Here is a 20004-nt window from a genome sequence, read left to right on the forward strand (position 1 = left end):
ATAGCAAAGTGAGAGAACAATCTGAGCATGTTACTTCAACTGGGACACTGCTCAGAGCAAAGCGGAAGGATTACTCCAAACATCTTACATGCAATACTTACAAAACCCTACCGTGACCTCCTCACCCCCTGTTTTTAAGCACCCATCAGATGCATAGACAGGAATCAAAATCAGTACTCACACTGCAGCGAGGCACAAAAAAAGTAAAGCGTAGTTTTAAATGAAGTAGGTAATGAATTGTTTTCCATGTACAAGAAAAGGAAGAAGAAAAAAGCTTTAAGAATAAATTTTGGTCACATAATAGAAGAAATTAATTTTAACTGTAGTTATGCTCCAGGACAGTTAAAGGAGTTGCTAGAATCCCCTTTCGTGTGAGGGTTTTTGTTTTGTTTTGTTTTTTTTCCAGAAAAGAGGAGACAAACACCTCTCAAGGCTGATGGCGGTATTACTGGTCTCCCTCCTCCAAGAGAACACTGACTAGATCATCCAGCTTTCCTGTATGCTAAAGCTCTTCACATCTTCCCTTTCCTTCTGTCCTCATGCGATACCTTCCCTTTTCAGCGTGCCACCTGCTGCAACCACCTCACACTTTCACCTCCTCTCTCCTGTCTCCCTCCCTCTTCTTTATATTTTCTTGCCGCAGCAATTGCCCTTACTTCACTCACTCCGTTGCCCTTGGTTAACAAAACATTAGGGGGTCCTCAAACCCCCTAATCCCAGACAGGTACCATTCTCACTCCTCCAGGCGAGACCACGTCTCCTCATAACCAAACCCACTGGTTCCTGGCTCCTCACCGGTGTCACTGCTTCCCCGTCTCACCCATCTCCACCTCACCACACATGACCAGCAGCAAGACAAGCTGCACCGTTCTGCACCGGCCCTGAATCAAGCTGCACAGCCTAAGGCAGAAGCACTGGAGGCACAGACTGCAGGCAGGCACCCATCTTATTTGCACGGAGAAAATACTACCTAGAGAGGTGCCTCTCCCCCGATGTAAAAACAATAGACAATAGAAGGCCCACTTCAAAGTATAGTATTCTTTTTCTGCCTGCTTCAAACACTCACCTGATTTATGGCCTGCCAGAAAAAGAACTGTAAAAACTGGCAATGGCTAGTCTGTGTTTTCACACAGAAGGGGCTCATAGGGCACAGCATTACCATTAAGTTCACAGGAAAGACACAGAAACGTTCTAAACCAAACACACTTATACTAGCCTTATACATGGCGATTTCTTTGACACAGCAGCCAACACCTACTAAGCACTGCAGAAAAGAGGTGTCAGCGTACCTTTTTACAATACTGAGATACTGAAAAGTTATTATTAACTCTTTTTAAATGAAGAAAAAACCTGCATCTCCAATTAAAAACCCTGGCTTCATCACCATAATATTGTGCAACTAAATACCTCAGTGCTCACAAATACTGTGCCTGGTGAGTCAGCACACACACCCCTTGCTCACCGAGGCCACCTTCCACTAAATACACCTAAACTCAGTTTTTAGTTTGAACAGCAGTGCCTGATAAGCATCCCAAACACCTTTCTACCATGCAACCAACCAGCCCAGTGAATACCTCAAAAGTAGAGAGCATCCTACTCGCAACTCAGTTTCCAAGTGATGAGGCTAGATGACACTAACTAAACACTACAGATGTGCTTATGATGAGGACAAAGATTCTTCCCAAAGACTAACAGCATTTTCTAAAACCTTTCTAAAATTAGAAGAAACGACCAGGGTAGTAAACTATTTGTTTCAGTAACTTGAAACTAACATTTTTATAAGCATCTACAAAATCAGAGAAGTATCCGTCATGTCAGTAATCTTAATATTCTGAAAAGGTATACTGTATCTAGCACAAAACTATTTTCTATTCTTCACAAAAAGCAGTAGAGACAAAGCAACCCCTCAATTTTCTCCACTTGAAATACCTTCTTCCCTAAAATAAATGTATTGCTAAAAGCTTAGTCTTCTGCCATATTTATTCTACTCCATCTTACTATTCTTCAGAAAGCAATGCGTGTATTCTAAAGCATATGCAAGAGGCAACGATATTCTCTTCTTCAAAGACTTAAGACAAGTAAGTTTCCTAACGTGGCACTTTACCACAGCAGCACAGTGAACTGTTCTAATACTCACGCCAGTTCCATGTATGCGTGTATGTGTGAGAGATTTTCAATACACACACTTCACATTTTTAGATTTAGTATCATACACGAAAATCACCTTAAAAAAACCCCTAGGAAATATTAGCGTTAAGAGTAACTGATAACACTAAATGAGTTGTAGTAGAAAAAATTAGGCTAAATTCAAGTTAAGTAATTATTGAATACTAAGTTTCTGTTTCTGAGACAACAAAAAGCGAAAAGCATCGTGGTAAAATTACCTACGGTTGGTCAACAAGACAAAAAGGCGTAACCTGCTGTGCAACAAGCCTTATTTCTTGCATACTCTCCTCCCAACAAAGCACATAAGACTGATTAATGAATTTCTGAAATAACGAGTCTGTACTACAAAATACTTCAAATATAAACACACCTCTTGAAAATCTTGTCCTCGTTTCCGAGGGCTCCAAGATAAGGCAAAGTTATAGGCATTATTCAAGCAACTCTAAACCAAATAAATTCTTAAGCAACCAAAGACCAGTGACAGCGTAGTAAACAAGCACTGATCTGGAAAAATTTACTCTAGCTACAACTGCTTCCTTGTAAAGGAAGACCTAATGCACATCCTCATGTTCTGTATTCAGGACAGACATTTACCATAATCTGTAAAACAAAGGAATACTAAATTTCCACTTACACACCTACCTACAGCAGAGCTCTACTCCTCTTTCTGAGCACGGGTTTCCACGTACAAATTCCACCACAATTCAAGGAGAGGTTATCATCATCAAGTTGACACAACCTGGAAGCATTCTGCTTCCACTTCAATTACAGTTTATTTACATTTCCCTTTGAACACAGTCAAAGTTATCACCTCTATTAAAAAATGAATTCAACTTTCATGCCAAGCTACTGCATTTACTCACTGAATAGCACATTTTTTCTTTCACTCTTCTCTTCTTTGATCCAAATTACTTTTTGGCAAGTCCAATTCAGCCTTACTTTGAATAACTGATTTCTTTCCCACATCATTTAATCTCTAAATATCACTTTAAACAAGCGATTATTTTTTCACTCCTGCTATGCCCTACTTATTAGTAACGTAGTATCTTTCTTGAAGTGATTACACAGCTATTGCAGAAGCCCTTCTTCCAAGTTTGACTGCAAGTCAGTCAAGATTTTAGCCTCCAACTTGAAAAAAGTCCTGATCCACCTCACATCCCCACCCCAATTCCTCCTCCAGCAATTTTCACTAATACACTTCCCTCAGTGTACTAGGGCTTGTCTTTAAAATCTAGTCCCCTAGGTATAAACCCACTTTCATATATTCTTCTATTAAACGCAGCTTAAATTAACCTATAATCATTCCGATCTGTGGACATTTTTCCTCTGAATATCCTTCATACAACGCTCTTTAACAACAAACAGTAAAAAATTACACATTTAACAAAGTCTGAAGTTTGGCTTCATCGGTTAATGATTTTGATGACAAGGTAGTAAAGGTGATTTGATCTGAAAATTCTACCACTGTTTTATGGTACCCATGCTTGATTTAAAAAGAAAATCCTTTTTCAGCTGGTGGAGTGATTCAGATGATTCTGTCCTGTAATGTATGTGCTACTGTAAACCTAACAGAAGGGGCAGATTACCTTTACGTTAATGAGGCTATACGCACAAGGCTTGAAGTGTTCTACTCTTCCTCTCCAAACTAGTAACCAAAAAACAGCAGGAGCAGAAATACAAAAATCAATGCTAGAATTCACTGCAGAAGTGTTTTGAGTCTCGGTGACCCACTTTTAACTTTGAACACTAACAGACGACTGCAGTAACTAATTCAATCTAGTTAATAATTAACATTTGTGCATTCATTACAACTAACATTCTGTCCTAGAAAAAGAGATGAGCTAGATGCACCATGAACCATTGAGTAGAAGCTATTTGATTTTCTCACATCAGCTATTTCATGCATCTCTTGCCGTAAAAATTAAGCGGCTAGCGTGAAGTGGCAGTAAACACACAGCCCTTAAAGTGTACCATTGCAGCAGTGTGGTCAAAACACTTGTTTGAAGGGGTTTTATCCACGCAGAGTAGCTAGTACAAATGGACATCTGAATTGTCATCTCAATGATTAAAACAAGAACTATTTATCAACGTATCTTGCCTCTCTGAAATAGGTGTTATCAAAACTCTACAAAAATGGTTACGCTGTGAAAATAACACAGCAATCAACACATACATGAAATGACTAAATTATAATGCAAGTTCATAAGCTATAAAATGGATCGTCCTGATCATATATAATTGTATAAATTATATATATCATATCATTGTATAATCATGACATTATACACTGTTTTTGCAGAGACTAACTCTTCAGTATTTCAAACCTCTTGACAATGTAATTATTGTCTAAGATCACAATACTTGCAATTTTCCCCATTTTAGATGTTTTGTTAGCTTCTTAAATATTGTCATAGAGATCTGCCTTCACACCAGAAAAAGTTACCAAGTTAAACAGTAAAGAAACTGTGTTTGCCTTGGTTTCCTGATCACAATTCCTAGGCAATTCAGCTGTCTCCCCAGTTCCCTCTGCTTTGCAAACGCTCATGTTTCATGAGAAAACTTGAATTTTAAGACTGGAACGTCACCTCCACTTCACAATAACTTCAATCTTAAATACACTAATCTGTTAAACACTAAGATCTACAATAATAGGGATATATCTGTGTTCACCTGGAGAACTTCTGCTCAATTACAATACCACCTACCTCTACCCCCACGTTTTAGAACAAACTGCATCACATTTACTGGTGATAGCAGCAAAAAGAGATTGTATTTCACAAGAGTTCTTTCATTTTAAAACTTTCACAGACATGACAATTCATACCTTACTTAATTATATCCACATGGACAAGCACAAATAATCATTCAACAAATCCAAACCTTTACATCTGAATTTTTATTAGTATTTGGGAACAAGATTTGACTCCAGAGTGGGCTAAATCTGCAGACAACGTTCCTCTAAAGAAAAAAACCTACAGATTTTTGTATTTGTGTATGTTATAATGTATACATAATGCATTGTATAAAAAAAAATATCCATCGTATAAGTCTCATATACACAATGGTATTATCAGCACTACTTGGAAAGTCCCTGAAAGTTCTGACAAAAACATTTTTTTCCTTTTAGGGCAGGGAGAAAAGTAGTTACTGGCTTCCTTTACTAGAAAAACAGGAAAATAAAGTTTTAAAAACAAACATAAGATTAAAAAAACCCTAATCTAATAAGAATGCATTTATTACATTACTGTAAAACATTACTATAAAAACTGGAAGAGATGTTAAGATGCTTTCTTGTAATATCAGTTATAATCATGTCAGTTATCCTCTATCCTCCTTTTTAAGGAGTGTAACTTACTATACCCTTATCTCACACTGAAAGCCCAGTATTTGAACTGAAAGTAGTGCACAGGTTACTACTACTTCGTACTTAATTTTTCTAATCTTTCCTTACCTAAGTTTCTACATAAGCAAATATTTCTCATTAAATTGAAAGCAAAAATTCAGTCTAGAAAGCGCCACTACAAACAGCCCAAACAGAACAGCAGCTCTAGCCATTTAAGCCTTTAATTGTGCAGTTTTAATATTAAAAGTATTAAAAACACATCAGAGGAAGAAAAAGATAGAGACCTATACTAATCACTTCTTTCCAACTACAAAAAAAAAAATTTGTAAGCTCCAACTGGAAAAAGAATATTTAAAAGCATAATTCTGTAGTCACTGATTATTTGTGCTAATACATTATTTAGTGGAATAACTAACTCAAAGGTGAGTTGAAGAACGATTTTGCTCACGCTGGAAAATTAAGACTCCTTATCAGCATATCCATTGTTTAGGTTTGTGCTAACTGCAAGTGCCAGAAAGCTTTATCTGAACAGGGATTTTCACTAGTTCAGCTAATCCAGCAGTAATTATTGGAAAATGCTATTTTAAAGTATAAAAGCAGCACAATCCAGCTGGCATCCCATGGGCCTCTTTCATTGTACAAGATGGCTGTCACGGAGCTAGAAATTTAGCATGGCTTTCATTACTCTAGATCAACAATCCAACCACTGTATTATCTTTCCAGCTGTAACTTCATTTTAAAAAACATGTTTTCCAGGCAATCTTGCATTATTTTAGTCACCATTTTAATATATTATGTTACTGTCTACGATAGTCATTTCAGCGCTAAGATATCCCAAGCTTCATGCCACAGGACAAAGTTCTGCTATTTACACTATTTACTATTACTGGGTTTTTCCAGTGTCACAACACCCTTACAAAAGGTACACTCAGAAGTTTAATCTTTAAACCACACAGGGAGTGTCTTGCATCTTCCCTCTTAACAGAAGCTTTGGGAATCCTACTCTCTAACCAGGGTCTTTATTTTCTGCTTGCAAAGAAAGAGATTTGAGGTAGTTTGGGGTTCTTCATTTGGGTTTTGGTTTTTTTGGTGGGGTTGGTTGGTTTGTTTTGGGGGGAAGGGGGGTGTTTAACTCAACCTACAGTCATATACTATGCCATAGCGCACACATCAGTTTGGTAACACCAGCTACACACACGATGAGACTTAGTTCCATCTCCTGTCGTTACCTGCGCCACAAATGCACTCTTTGAGGTAAGTAACGTACAAACCAAGGGGCTAAACACAATACTGCATTTTCAGACTACCTAGGCATACATATTCTGAAATACACTATGCAATCAGCTGCAAACTTAAGGTAAGCAAACAAGAACAGGCAGACTGCACTACCAAACTTAAAGTGGGCAGACACAGAGAAAAGGGATTTTTATCAGTTTTATGCCATACGTGGGCATAGGCTACAACCACAGTTCAGTTAGCTGGTCCCTGATATTGTATAACCCATTTTCCATTTATGTACATTCAATTGTTGAGACCCGCTTCTTAAAAGGCACATGATGAAATGTAACAATAAAATTCAGTTAATGTCACATGAAACAAAGTCAACAGAACTTAAGTTTACACTTCTGCATGCATAAATTTAAAAGGTAATGTTCCAGAAAACACTAACAAGCTTATTATAGACTTCAGAAATTACATACTTTAAACTTTTTTCCATTATGACCTTGTTTTCTCCTATATCAGCACATTAGTTGAGAGGGTTTTGTTTTGTTTTTAAATGTTATCACGATCTTTAAAAGCAAAGAGGTAAACTCCTTGTTCTCTGTCCTCTAATGTACAAAGAACAGCATTCATCGCATCTATGAAGCACCTCAGGGCTGCATGTCGTTTGTTTTGGAAAAAAACCTCCTTAAGGCTGTCAAGCAAGGCTGTTGAGATAAAGCCTTTCAAGACTTACATCAGGGTTTCCCAGACACTATGTGTACCAATAAGTGCAGGCTAATCATATTTTTTCAGACTGCACACTACTTCTGAATCCATCTACCAGCATGCCAGCGAGGATAATGTAAGCATAAATTATTAGAAGCATGTGCTATCCATGCAGCTGTTATGCTTCTGCATCCTCACACAAGTTGCCTCAGAACTGCTTCATGGTTTGGGTTTGGGTTTTTTTACAAAATTATAATTGAGACAAATGGGATTCACAAGAAGCAAAAACAAGGAGGGGGACTCAAGGTTCTGATTGCCAGCAATGAGTGAAAAAAAGCTACAGAAAGGCTATTTTGGACGGCAGGAGAAAAGGAGCTCCAGCAAACTGGCTAGCTACCCCATCAGCACAATCCACTGAATAATCCAAAGTTCTGGTTTGGTTTAGAAACCAGTTACTTCAGCTTTTATTCCAGTGATCAAAGGCTGCCAGTGACCTAGGCACTCTAATCAAATCCAGGCCTTGTTAAATACAGTAGTTTGAACATCAGTAGCTGTTTTCCTTATGGTACTCGGTCAGACTAACAGCATCATCTGCACTGAAAGCAGGATTCAAAGTTTATTTAAATCCTGGTATGGCAACACAGCTCCCTCCACTAGCAGGGACTTCAGGCAGTGTTATTGAACAACTAATACCTGTTCAATCAAGTAGGCACACAAACAGATGTTCACAGGAACAAGAATCCTCAAAAAACCCCAAACAAACCAAACCAAAACCAAACAAAAAGCCCAAAACTTTGACAGTCAATTTAAAGAAAATATCCACATTAAAAAATAGAGTAACAAGCACCAAGCTGCAGTCTTACCTCTTCCTGCTTAACAACAGTCAGAAAAGTAGTCAACACATTTTAAGTGAGCATACAAAGCAACTGGAAAATTCTAGGTATGAACCATGTACTATTCACAATTCCTCAAAAAGCACAGCATACTGTGGGACCCACCATAAGCACCAGCATTTACTTCACCTAAAGAAACAGTTAGAAAAGCCTTCAAAGGGGTGAAGCAGCATCCTGAACAACCCAGACTACTGTGGTGTCAGGGAAAGACAGGGAAAGAGGTTCAGTTTATGGAGCAGACTCATGATAGTACGAATTAAGTCTTCTATATATGAAGCCAATAGGGAATAAAAAATAGGTGTATAAAACAGTTTCTTCACCTCCATTAAGTAACCAGCATTCATACTGTAAGGTCTAGAGATGTTAACACTGGCTTAGCCAAAACAATCCAAATAGTATCATGAAATAGTGCATGTGGGGAAAAAAAGCATTTAACTGTTAGGGGTCATTTGGGAACCGTTTGTGATAATCTGGCTCAGGTAGCTCAGGCACATACAAGACTATACGCAAAGTATCACCTTGCTACCAGGAAAGACAAAAGACCACATAGAATAGACGGACACTACCTTTCATCACTACCCAACTTACTCTGGGGCATAAAAAGAAGGGGGGGGGGGGGGCAAATAAATAAAAGCACTGCACACTAAGTATATGGTTTTGGTATTTAAAACATTACTATATAAATTAGTAAAATGGAGGTAGGTGTAAAAACTAAAGGATAAGGAAGAAGTAACATGGATTAGCTTTCTAAAACCATGAGCAAAAAGTATGCTTTGAACTACAGCTGACATACAAATTGGGAAAACACTTCAGAAGGCAGAAATGCATCAAAAAAGACATGGGAATTACAAAATAAAACAGCTAACCACTCAGTGCAGGGGAGAAAACCTGGGAACTAACAACAACCACCATAAATAAGAACGAGTAATAGGAAAATTCCCCTAACAGCTAACAGCTACAGAAATTAAATACTAGAAGAGACTATTTAGAAACGCTGTGAAATCTCATGGAAGATCCTGACAAAGTTAGACATGTCAAGAGAAGTTTATTTGATTCTTGGTTAACTCAGTGGTTTAGAAGTGTCCCTGTGTGTAGGCAGCCCTTGAGCCTTGCCAGTGCCCGAGCACACTTCTAGGCAGCAGTAGCATGCACCCCTTTCTGACACCTCCATGGGGAGGGGACAGAACCCAGCTGTACGGATCCCCCCTGTGCAGCAATGCCTGTCAATGCCAGGCAGAGACTTCGCCGCCCCAGCACACTCAGCTATCTGCTGCAGAGGAACCCTGCCACAGAAGAGACCACCGCTGGCTTTATGCAAAGTAAGGTCAAGATCCAGCAGAGTTACCGAATGTATTGCAGCACTCCGTAGGTACCGATTTTACCATCTTCAGATCAACAGGATGCTGTTTCGGAAGGCATGGAGTAAGAATCAATCAGCCAAATTAATCTGGCTCATATGTTCCCAGACCATGGCTCTGGTCCCACATCTGCACAACACCCAAGGAGCATGCATAATTTCATTAGGATCTGAAGCTACGGCTCAACTAATCGGCAATTACAGCACCAGCCAGTGGACCAAAACACCATGCTGTGTCATCTGAGCCTCTGCATCACAGCCTTCAATTTCTGTGGCAGTAAAAAACACAGATGCCCAGAATAACCCAGCTTCCTTTAACATTTGAGACAAAACTACATGTAACAAACATGTAAGCAAGGATCTAAATGCTCACACAGTAGTAGTTTAGGAAATGGAAAGGGGTCGTCTTGAAAAATACACACTGAATTCAGAATACCTCATCAACACAAGTGGGACAGAGCTTTATATCCTTGTAAGTGTTCTTAACTGGTTTGTTCTCACCCTTCTCCAATTGATTTGTATTTGGCATATCTGCCCAGGATAAACAGTCCCTCAAATGCAGTCATGTCTAGAAATGTTCCTGGTAAATTATGAGTTGGCACATGATTAATTCCGAGTCCCAGGATAACAAATTAAAGAATGAGCCCTTTACGGTTAAAGCAGAATGTTCCACCTCCTTAGAGACAAGGCTTCCAAAAGACATACCAAAGACTTTCAGGGCTGCTGACAACCAACCCAACACAACCCCCCTCAAAAAAATTAGGGCAGTACTTGCATAATAATGGTCCTAATCAAAATGTTTCCCATCTGCTGATGGACAGACTAAATTGTATGTTTTCAAGGTCAAAAAGCAGCATTTGTCCTAAAGATTTCAGGGAAGTTGAGAGATAAATTCCAAGTTTCAAATATTATGTATGGTAGCATATATGTAGAGATTACTTCTTTGGGAGGAAAAAACAAACCAGATATCCTTCCTTTACCTTCACATAAGAGGCATTTACATTACTGTTCTGAGAACCAGGAGAAACTCCACATGACATTATAATATATCCTTAGAGATGGTCCTCACAAATTATGGGCGACTGGCAAAAAAGAAGAGTGAGGATGAATAATCAACATCATTCCTAGAACCAATTAACCTTTAGCAATAATTTTCCTTAATATGAAATAACTAATCCCTGAACTGTCTAGGAACAGACTCTTAGCTGCAGATCCCAACAATTCATATAATAAAACTAATAAGTAGAACTACACTAAAAACAAAATTAGGTTTCAGTTGTTTCAGATTATGAAGGTGCCTGGTGGAACTCATTCCGCTGTGGTTACTCAAATGGTACTTGTTACAGCGGATAAGAAAATACATGTTTTTCCCTCAGACAGTCTGGATCTTCATCTGCTTCTAAAAGTTTTGGGGTACAGATGGTTCCAAAAGTCCTGAGCATGTAGAGCTTCTCTTCACATGCAGCGAACTGTCAATGTTGATACTAAAATGCACTTGAGTTGTTCTAGAAGTCCTGGGATGTTAGTCAGCACAAGCATCTGCAGGTGCCTGGCAATGACAACTATGGTACTATCTGTTCACCACCTTAAGAAGAGGTTACACCACCTCTGCAGCACAGCCGCAGAGGCATACATGCATTAGCTTCTCAGATGCTGCTGACCATATTTTTAAGTCTCATTTCATTTCAGTTATCAATAATTTCAGATGTTTATCCTCTAGCTGCTACTACTGCCATAGCAATAAGTAACAACAAATGCCTGAGCAATCAATCTTATCAATGTCCCTGAGAAACTAGGCATCAGTTCTCCTCTGTAATCCTACCGTATCTGGATAAATCCTAACACACTGCCACAACTCTGATAATTAGATCCAAACAACTGACCGCTGAAGGTTAAACAACTATTAACTCACTCTTCCTAAAAAAAGTTTGAGCATTTCAGGTTTGTGGTATTTGTTGCTGCTTCTGAAATAAGCCATTTGCTCTCCAAAGCACTGTGAACAACCTTTCATGCTAGATGCATAAATATGTATAAAGGATGAAAAGTAAACACAGAACCTCCTTTTCTGCTTTTTGTAATAGATTGGTCTGAATCTGCTGCAACAAAACAAAGAAAATGGTGTAGGAAAGTTTGCATGGATGTTCTTTGTCCCAGAAGCAGGTTACTGCTATCCCTGCTCCCCTTTTGTATATAAACTCACATTTTTAGAAATACTCGTTAATGGAAGCTTAGACAGACTTAAATTTTGCCTATAGATCAGCAACATTTGCAGTCATCAAAACACATAGAGGAAATTTATGGTTTTAAAAGTTTTGACTTTAGCATATATAAAGATTACATTTTTAACAAACGGGATTAAAAAAACCCCGTTAGAAGGTACACAAGGTCTGTTTTCAGAATGCCTGCTCCAATTCCTGCCCTATGCACATCATTTGACTCAAAGCACAATCAGAAAGGCAACAGGTCCTCATTTTTCACATACCAATTTTTAGCTTGAATCAGTGAATACTGTCTGAGTTTACATGACCATAGCTCTAATGGAAAAAAACATATCTTTAATTTGAAGAAATAGAGAAAATTCTCTCTCCCCAAACTTTTAAGTACTTCAAATACTTTTTGATACCATAACCATAACATCACTTATTATTCTTAAGCAGTCTCCAGTCTTACAAACCATACAATTTTGGCCACAAAAACACTGCCTTACAAAGTCCCACATGCTTGATGATCTGTGGCTGTTTAAAACAACTTTCCGTAAATTCCCATACATAAACCATATACCTTAAAGACTCTGTTTCCGATGTCTCTGAAGCTCCTTCACTATCAGAAGAAGCCAAAGCATTGACTCTATCATTTCACCATATTTTGCACTGTTTTAAGTGGTGTCTACTGAAGCAGTGCATTATTGCAGAATCTGCTGAAACTCCTGACAGGGAGGTGAAGCTTTTTTTTTGTGTGTGCCAAAAGCTCCCTACAGACCCCTTCTCCAGCTGATAACCAGAGCCTGCTGTTACAGCTAAGAACGCTTACAAAGGAGAATTTCAATACACCAGCGCCTTCTCTGAAGAGGCAGCCATAGCGTTAAATTAACACGTACTGTAATGATTAGTACTGTGGTCTAGGTTTAGTTTAGCTGATGTAGCCTGGATTTAATTCACCTGAAATCTCTATACTTACACTTAATAAACAATCCCATCATTTTTATTTTTATCAGAAAAAAATATTTCTTCTTGCTTAACACTTCCTGTTCAGTTTCTTTTCTCTACACTGATGTAGAATTACAACAGCCAAGAAATGCTGTTCTCTGCAAGGTGTATGGGGTGAGAGCAGCCAGAATCATGTCCACCCTTCATCAATATTCAAATTTGGTTACTGCTGTGATAAAACTCAAACCAAATGATTAAATAATAATAGCAAGTTGCTATACACAGAATTTCATTACCAATTTGTTGTCACTACAACTTTAGTATCAATTCCAATTTATTGCAGAATTTCAAGTTTTTTGTACTTTAATCTAAGTAACATTATTATATATGTCTATAAAAACAATTATCCAAAAAAAATCTACAGCCCATTCATTTATTTAAAAAAAAAAAAAGAAATCAAATCAGTCAAACTTTGAACACCTTCTCAGTCAAGAAGTTGAATTTCCTAGGGGAAAAAAAACAAACATGAAAAGAAGTTACATTGAAAACAGCAAAGTACACTCTAATTTTTGCAGCTAGCTGCCTGCAAAAATACTGCAGAGAAAGAAAATAGTTAACTACAAAGTCTGGCACCTTAACTGGATCAAAGAGATAATTCATTAAGTTCACAACAGTTCTTAAAGGAAACATAAGGCAGAATTTTTATGTATTAAAAAAGTTACCCACCTTAATATGGAGTTCTGTGCAAGCTATTTATAAAGGCACCTCATTGTGGTCAGCCTACATTCTTACTAGGTGCTACCCCTTTGTAATTCTAACATACAAGATAAATAAGGCCTTTTCTGCATCATTCACTGTTGCAAAACATCCAGAAGAACCTAGTTTGGCCTAAATTTAAATTACATAACCTCCGCTTCTTTCAACAGGAGCTTTACAAGTGTAAATAGACAACTTTTGGTCCTGACATGGAAATTTAACAGAATTTTGAATGAACTAGAACACAACTATGTCTTCTTACATACAGCTACGTTCACTCTTTACAGGCCGCAATTGTCAGACAAAAAAAAATATTGCTGAAAGTAAATATACCTTCTGTGTATACTAGACATGAACTTTTGTAAACAGCAGTTCAGATTCCCCAGGACAAATCAATTTCTTGTATGTACTTCAACATCAGACTGTTAACCTCTTCAATATCCAAAGCCCACAGAATTGCCACCTTCTGTCACTTAAGTGCTACTCCTGTTCATAATGGAGGATGTAAGAGAGAAATCAAGCCCAGAACCTTCACTAGTGTCAGATTAAGACTTAAAAAATATATAAAAAAAAACCCCAGAAATTTGTTAAAATTCCCAGAGTAACCCTAACATTGATGATAGACAAAATATGCCAACCCACAAATATAAGCCACAAGGATATCATAGCCAGCATACAACTTATGAGTAACTTGAAGCATTTCACTACGTTTTAACCATGACACAGTAAAGTAGGTGGGGGTTGGGTGTTCCAGGCAATAAATGCTTACACTGAAACCCTCAAGTGTCAAGGAAAACACTTCTATCGAAGTCACACTATATAGAGTGCTGCCACCATAACTATCTTCTGAGGTCACCACGTTTTCTCCAGCTTGGTTTTACAACTCTCATAACAAGAAGATAGACAAAAGGAATGTGGAACAGTCAATCGATACTACCACATCATAAAAATCTACTGACTTTTCTCCTGACATACAAGGGTTCTGTAAATTTAAAGTTTTAGAAAGACTTCGTACCAGCATTTCTGCATTACTACTAAGCTTGCAAATATAACATTCTTCTGTGTCATACGATTTCTGTTTAATGTATTTTGTTCTAAATACAGTTACCTAGCTATAGTTAAAAAAAAAACAGAGAAACAAAGAAAGAAAAACAAGCAAAGCTGTACTGACCTGTAATATGAGTAACAAATGAGGTACAGCAGGACAGTGACCTGAAGCAATAGCTGCAAGGAAGCCTTGTTCTTGCATACTGTACATCACACACAGGAGTTGTACAATTTTCAAGCTCTTCCCTCCAGCCATAAAAAATTACGCAACATGTACTGCCTCTGTGCTACATACTCAAAGAATACTTTTATAGAAATGGTTTCATAAAAATATTACAAACTGCTAGAGCAATCACTAAAGTAACCTGTCAAAAAATTGTCAAAATGTTTAGAAAGATCTCTCCTTACTAGTGCAGACCTTTCTTTGCTAAAAGGAATAAATTGGAAGGTGCTATTTGGATAGTCTGAAGTACTTCATCTGTGTATCAACTTAATCCATGCTGAGGAACAAGAACAATGCCCTCTTGGCCTTAGAGTAGCACAAGCAACACGACTGCTCCTCCTGTTCGTTTCACTTGCAAAGAAATATATTTACTATACTGTACTACATACCATAAAACAGATTGCTTAACAGAAGCAGAACTCACAATGAGAAGGAAAAGTGAAGCCAGCTGCCAAATTTAGAATTTTTATTTGACTTAACATCAATCCCTACCACCCTAAAAGTTAATAAATTACATACAAAAACACTGAATTTCTGGACTTTGTTGCTATGGGAAGTTATGGAGGCAGGTAAAATCAGCAGGCTAAAAAAAGAGATTAGAAGATTTCAGGGATAATGGGTTCTTGGGGGGGGCAGGGGAAGGGCTCAACAGGCATGTTCCAAAACATGTAGAAACAGACAATGGATTCTAAGGTGTCAGCAGAGGGGGAGGAAAAGGGATCACTAAGTGGCTGCAGGTAGGTTTTTTCCAAGCAGCTTCTCCTACTGCTACTCTCCAGGACAGGGTACGGGACTAGATAAACCGCTGGTCTGCCCCAACAGGACACTTCTCTAATTTTTAATGCTACTCTAATACTGAAATCTCTCTAGTCCACACAAAACCTAACTCCTTCCACCAGCAGGGAATCCTAGAACTCTGAAATTTCTCTTGTTTGAACTACACATCCTGTTTTCTTTGTTTTGTTATCAAGGGAGTTAAATCTAAGATAGGAAGCAAAGTCATTTAGATTAAGAGTCATTTTCTATTGTTTTTAGTAGTCAGAAGGAAGTCCTAGTTTAAATATACAGCCACACTGCCCAAAGATCAACACTGGGGAAATCTTTGCAAGCTTTCATTTTTAAATCTGACATCAATTTTCGAGATAACAGCTTTTAAAACTATTTGCATGATTCCATAGGAGATCTGCTGCTACACTACTTTCGATATATTCTTATGTAATATTTCATAAGAAACCAATCAACCTAAACCAAGTCTTTAAAAGCCCTGTTCGCTAGTTAATCAGGCAACATCACAAAAGCATTGCTATATGCCCCTTTAATAGCATGTTATCAGATGTAACAAATATAAAAAGACACCACACTGAAGTACAATGCAGACTAAGACTGAATTTGAGACAATGAACACATCTGTGTGCTCCACAGAAAATCAAACCCAAAACCAAAAACAACTGTGAAGAGTTCAGTATCCAAATTTTATGCTGGGGGGGGGGGGGGGGGAAGAGGGAAAAGAAAAAAAAAAAGATAAATGATGGCTTCTGCAACAGGCAACAGCAAAGAAGCATGCATTATGTGGGCTAGTGACGCTATTGCACTTACAGGCTAGATGTGAACAATGTTGTCCTCATTACTATCACAAACACAGAGCTTTTAATCTCCATGGTAAGGAATTATCCAGGAAGGGCGTTTAGACTTCCAAAAGACTCTGAACAGGAAAGCTGAACACAGTGAACTTTATAGGCTTCTAGAGATATACTGCCTGTAGTCATCTTAAGAATGTAAAAGCAAAACCAGGCACATAAGTTATGCTCTCCCACATCTCAGCTCCCCACGGCTCCTGATGGGAAGTCTGCCAATATTATCACCGGTCACTACTCAAGACCAGTACAGCAGTGCAGCAGGTCTGGCTAGACAATGTCAAAAAAGAAAAACAGCTCCTGCTATTGCTTCAGCTGGAGAGCTAACAATAGATGCGGTGCATTCCACGCATCAAACAGAGCTGCAAATAATCCCAGCATTTTTTGCCATGGTCACACGGAGTACACAGGCTGTCAGCAAAGTCCTCCCCAAACTGGGGAAATATCTTGGGGCTTCTGTAGCCTGCAGCCACTTTTTTAAATGGCTTTTTAAATAATTGCTGAAGATGAGCTTAAGTGAATAGATTCTAAAGTGGTCTGAGCTGACCAAGCCTTGCCTAAAACTGTAGATCAAGACATTCTAAAGCTAGGAAACAAAAGCTTCCATTTTAGACAAGAAGCCATTTTGCAAACCAGACACATAAAAAAATGTACAAAATGCAAACTAAATTTAGGATTAGTAGTTCAACTGAAGTTTGTCCAGTTAATCCCAATCACAGATAAAAAAAGAAAAAAGATCTTTGTAAGAATAAAAGAGCATTTTTAAAAATAGTTTTATGTCACATTACAAAAAAATAATGTCCAATTAACTTCAAAAATTTTAAAGACAAAAATAATGGCAAAAAAGTAGATCTACAGTTTTAGACAAAAAATAGGATTCTGCTTCTGATTTCCACAAAGCTTGCAATGAACTACAATTTTAGCAAGCACTGGGCATCACTCATCAGCTTTTACTGAAGTTTAGACAAAGCACAGATCAGATAAGCTTCATAAACAACATTTATTTTGACCAAGCATAATTAAGTTCCAACACTCCAAACTGAGCTAAGTTATTGAAGTAAAACACGGAAAACAAGGAGAATAGCTATGTGCATTAACACAAGTTGGAAAACTCCACTACAAATCAAATCCTCTTTATTAAATTTTTTGGTAGCGGCTCTACAACCTCTGGGCTACAAACCCAAGCTATAAAGATGGCCTTGTGGATGTTCTCCTGATCATCCCATCTACAGATATGTGTAACCCTACAGTAATCATCTGGAAAGCACACTTGGCAGGTTCAGCTAACAGAAAGACACCGACTGCCAAGCGAACAGAGAAAGCATTTGTTTCATTAAGAACTCCGCTGGCAGAGGTTTAAAATGCAAGTATCTATTTCAGATTTTCATTTGCGCCTTTTCTGGCCCCGCTGGTGAAGACGTACAGGTGAGAGTGAAAAGCAGGCACTCATTTTTCGAAAGGAACATGATGGTACGGCTAAGAAAAACGGTCACTTAGCTTGCACTCTGGATTTTAACTTAGTATGGTAAATTAAATTCTTTCTGTACTTGCAGTCACCAGAGCTAGATAATAAGACTGGACGCTCTCCTCACTCCCATTCCCCTTCTGATCTGTTCTTCCATATTATCTATGAAGCGTTTTAAGCCTAACATCCGACAGCGAGACAAGCAGCATGAAGTTACTCACAAACCTAAAGGTACTTTGCAGTATACAGTAGATTAAAGGAACTCCATGAAAAGACCGTAACGGCAAATAGAAGCTTGTTGCAACACAAAAGAAAAGCAAAATGAAAAGGCTTCTACGTTTCTGAGCCATTTTGCAGACAGAAGTGGTCATATTGACAATTTTTAATGACAAATCAGCTAGTTTCTAGAAGTAATACATGATTACCAGTTTAACAGCTTATCCCCTAAGTGCACCAACTAGCTACACAGAAAATTAGTATTTGATAACACTGTGTAGCAGTATTTCCAACACTGTCAGGCTGCTGTGGAACACAAATAAGCCATGTACAAAGGCAGCAAACTGTGCCTGTCTTCTCAGGTAGTATTTTTGCAAGGTGCAGAAGCCACGACTACTGCTAATTACATCTCAGCAAAATTAACTCCCATGGTACAAAACAAAACAGCTTCAGTGATTTATTTACAAGTAAAACACTTCTGCTCTAAAAACAAATTAACTTGTACTGTAGGAGAAGAACATACTGACTGTAAGTCACAAAATGCTCCCTGTCAGACTTCCTTGAAGATTTTTAAACTATGTAGATTCCTGTTACGACAATATACCTCATTCTGACGAAAACCTGTATTTCTCCTGAAAGTCATACAAAGTTCAAGCATTTTAGATTCATTACTCTGCTACAATCCACTGCAGCGAGCAACAGCCTGGGTCAAACTGAAAAGATTTTAATCAGGCACCTGCAACACACAGGTAAGGGAACAAAATCTGAAGCATACTGCAGTTGTGTAACTATAGCAAAACAAGTTTATGGTACAAAGTGGGTTATTCCTGCATAACCAACCTCCTCCCCTCTTTTAGGTTATTATCAGTAGCCCAACATCATACCCCATGAACTGTTACACCCTGCTTGGATCCCAAAGAGGGTAATCCTTCTTGAGACGATGCCTTGAACATTACCAGGCAATCGCGTACCATTTTCACTCTTTATCTTTTAGTCTTTTCTCTGCAAATACTATTAGTGATGCTAGCAACAGATTGCTCCATGCTGCTTTTTACAAAGCTCACGTTTTCAACTGCGTAAAAATTTGCAAGCTTCAACCACAACAGATGACATTTTTGTATACTTTGTGTCTGCATTTAGTATGGATTTTTTCCCCATGAGAAAACTCTTGAATGTCATAGCTACAAGTCTCAGTTTTCAGGAGACTGCAGTTGTTGGGCTTACACTGAACAGATTCCATTCCAAGCTGAGGGGAGGCTCCGCAAAATTTTCTCTGAATTTACCACCACTGTATTCTCAGCTAGTGTTCAGAACCTCAGACCATGGAGGGATGTCAATCAGATTTGCAGAAGCCTGTGGCCCAGTGGTTATCTCTCAGAGCGGATGCGAGGTTCTGAATGGGGAAGGAAGCAAGCTGTCAAGTTTATAAAATGCTATGTATAACTTGAATCCTAACAAAACCAGCAGCACAAACTAGTAAAAACCTGCTAACAGATAACAAATACACCTTCAACATTATTTAATAACTAATCATGTCAAGCAAGTTCTATTTCCTCTAGGTCTTCTGGAGTCCTATGCCAATTACCATAGGGAACAGGCAAATGCTGTAGTACAACTTGGTTCTTGACAGAATTTACAGGGCATTTTCATAAGAAAGATATATGCAAAAATTACTCTAAGGAGAGCAAAGGAGTTTTGAAAACTGTATTCAGATAGCAGCTATCAATGCCACATTCAGAGAAAACTTATTGAGTGTGGTTTCTCAATGCCTGTGCTGCAGCAGAACCGTAAAGAGATGGACAAGTATGCTTGCTATCACCAGAGAGGAC

The 20004-nt window shown here is 38.2% G+C and overlaps 1 protein-coding gene across 9 annotated transcripts in view; it reads right to left on the reverse strand.

Annotated features, from left to right (window-relative positions):
• The window catches only part of ENAH (ENAH actin regulator), a 99494-nt gene that overhangs the window by 61831 nt on the left and 17659 nt on the right, over nt 1-20004 (reverse strand). The window contains exon 1 of one of the 9 annotated variants that reach the window (XM_027808284.2): nt 13561-13732. The exons of 7 other annotated variants lie outside the window; for them this stretch is intronic. The gene's annotated coding sequence lies outside the window, so the exon portion shown is untranslated. Of the gene's footprint in view, nt 1-3752; nt 3858-13560; nt 13733-20004 lie in introns of those variants that run through there. One more of the 9 variants, XM_027808286.2, reaches the window with a different exon arrangement.

Source organism: Falco cherrug, chromosome 13 (genome assembly GCF_023634085.1).
Source record: "Falco cherrug isolate bFalChe1 chromosome 13, bFalChe1.pri, whole genome shotgun sequence".
Classification (NCBI taxonomy): Eukaryota; Metazoa; Chordata; class Aves; order Falconiformes; family Falconidae; genus Falco; species Falco cherrug.